Source organism: Mastomys coucha, unplaced genomic scaffold (genome assembly GCF_008632895.1).
Source record: "Mastomys coucha isolate ucsf_1 unplaced genomic scaffold, UCSF_Mcou_1 pScaffold15, whole genome shotgun sequence".
NCBI lineage: Eukaryota > Metazoa > Chordata > Mammalia > Rodentia > Muridae > Mastomys > Mastomys coucha.
Window position 1 is genome coordinate 90,683,939 of NW_022196897.1, and position 2,649 is coordinate 90,686,587.

The 2,649-nt window shown below is 41.9% G+C and overlaps 1 long non-coding RNA gene across 1 annotated transcript; it reads left to right on the forward strand.

Annotated features, from left to right (window-relative positions):
- Nucleotides 1-1,338: 1,338 nt before the first annotated feature.
- LOC116092267 lies at nucleotides 1,339-2,066 on the forward strand. The gene is made up of 2 exons (XR_004119187.1): nucleotides 1,339-1,425; nucleotides 1,922-2,066. It is a non-coding gene; the product is annotated as an uncharacterized LOC116092267 (long non-coding RNA).
- Nucleotides 2,067-2,649: the final 583 nt, after the last annotated feature.

Here is a 2,649-nt window from a genome sequence, read left to right on the forward strand (position 1 = left end):
GAGAGAGAGAGAGAGAGAGAGAGAGAGAGAGAAGGGGAGGTGCATATACACATTAAAAATAATAAGAGGATCGTGGGAATCAATGACCCAGAGCACAGGTAGGTCAAGGCTGGTGTGTGTGTGTGTGTGTGTGTGTGTGTGTGCCTGAAAGTGTACTGCTGGACCAGTAAGGCCATAACAATGTGGTCCTCTGGGTTTCAGCCAGCAGTGAGAGATTGCTCAGTGCCTGGGCATTCTGGGAGGTTGGATGGGGCAAAAGGTTAATGGACACCCCCACTTATGCAAAGGGAGGATTCTAAAGTGTCAGGAGTGCACCAAAACGCATGCCCTCTCTCTATCGCCCTCTATTGACAATGTATAGCATTGCATGCTGTAAAGAAAAGCTGAAAGTTTCCAGTCTCAGGTTCTGAAAGTAGAACTCAGGGATGAGAGGCAATGAGTTGACTCGCTGACACATGGCTTCATAGAATCATTTGAATACCATGTTGAGTCTTAAGCATAATGACCAATAATATTCCAGGCTATGGAATCTGTTCTCTTGACTTAAGAGGCTTGTCAATCCACATTGTTCAAAATATGTATTGAGGTCCTTAACTCAGGTGCATTTTATATGGTGATAATACACACGATTTTATCCATGAATCTTGGAAATAATTAAGTTATAGGGGATCTTATGAGTGCAAGACACTGCCTGTATCCAGCATGGGTCAAACGAGACAAGCTTTATGAGTGGAATTAGTTTCTGAAGAGGAGTGGGGACTTTTGCATTGGTTTCAGTAGTGTTTCCCAGTCATGGTCTTCCCAGATGGTAGGTTGCATCTTCATTTGGGAATAGGTCATTGCAGATGCTGTTAATTAAAATGATGTCATAATAGAAAGAGATGTGCACTTAACCCATTGTGACTGGTAATTTTATAAGAAGAAGTGGAGAGAAGGAGGAGGGTTTGGGGGAGGGAGGAAGGAGGGAGGTCAGAGGGATACACCCACAAGCCAAGAAATGCCAAGATTGCCAGTAACTGCCAAAAGCCAGAAAAGGGCACAAATAGATCCTTCCTTTCTGTCCAAGAAGGACTCAGTCCTGATGCTGTGCTGGCCTCCAATTCCGCTCTAGGAAATGATCCCTGTGTAAAACGACAAACAGTTCTTCATGTTATGGCATATGCTCCCCAAATCACCCGTTTCAGTGCCCATTTTATCTCAAATCTGGCTTTTTCAGGTGTCCATCCTCTGTCTTTCCTTTGCTTAGTGCTGTGGGAAATGCTGAAACTCCAAGAGGTTAAATAATTTGCCAGGTTCTGAAGCTGCCGCATGATCCGCTGTGCTGTGCTGACCTAGTAGAGCAGTTCTGCTGTGTCCCAAGATGCTCTTCTGCATTCAATAGGTCATCCTCTACTGATGAGATTCTTCATGGTGCTTGTAAAGGAGGTAACCTGTTAACGGAGGCTGTCGTGATTTGAGTCCCTTTTTGTGCTTGTTCCTATTTTGAGTAACTATGTAGCCCAGGCTTGGCCAGAACTCACAGTCTTCCTGTCTAGGCCACGTGGGCAGCTACGGTCCCACTAGGCCCTGCCCCAATTAATTTTTGATACTTGCACCTGACAGTGACCTAGCAATACCTCTATCCTAGTGTTCCTATTGTCAAATAATTTAAATTAATTCTACCCAAGGCAGGGGAAGGACATGACTATATAGCAAATTTAACCAATTAAAGTAAAATAGCATAGATTCAATAAATTATCCACTACAACAATATTGGTTTATTCTGGGAATAACGAATGTAACTTTTAGGACATTGTTTCCTCCTTAACAGGGAAAATAATTATCTTTGTAAATTTAAAACACCTTCAACCAAACAATTGTAACATTTTCTTTGATCAAAACAGAATGTTTTCTCATGTTTTTATTTTATTTTATTTTTTAGACATGCATAAGAGAACATGCTGGGTTGGCAGCTTATAAACACTGATGATGCAGAGGCTGAAATGACCAAGATCAAAATTCATCCAATTTTGGCATCTGGAGAAAGCCAGAACAATTTGTATAATAAAACATTTCTAAAAGTCAAATATGAAGTCCAGAAGCATTCTTTTATTCCCTCTTTGAAAAGGGATACCACTATGTTGTTCATAAACTCAAAATCCTCCTGCCTCAGACTACCAAGTGTGGAAACTACAGGCATCACCACCATGACCTGCTGCCAATACCATTCTTTTTCAAATATGTACAAAACTAATTATTTTTTCCTGCATGTGTATGTGTGTTTTGCCTGTATATATGTCTGTGCAGCACATGCCTAAGTACCCGACTAACCCTGAAGAGGCCTGGAGTTGCCAACGGTTGTGCCACCATGTGGGTGCTGGAAATCAAACCCTGGTCTTCTGGAAGAGCAGCCAGTGTTCTTAACTGCTGAGCCATCTCTCCAGCCCTTAAAAATATAAAACTATTGGCCCCTGTTCAATATCATTTATTATTATTATTATTATTATTATTATTATTATTATTATTACTAAGACAGGCAGAGTTTCTCTGTATAGCCTTGGTTGTCCTGGAACTCACTCTGTATGTAGACCAGGCTGGCCTTGAGCTCAGAAATCCGCCTGCCTCTGCCTTCCAAGTGCTGGGATTAAAGGCGTGCGCCACCACTGCTTG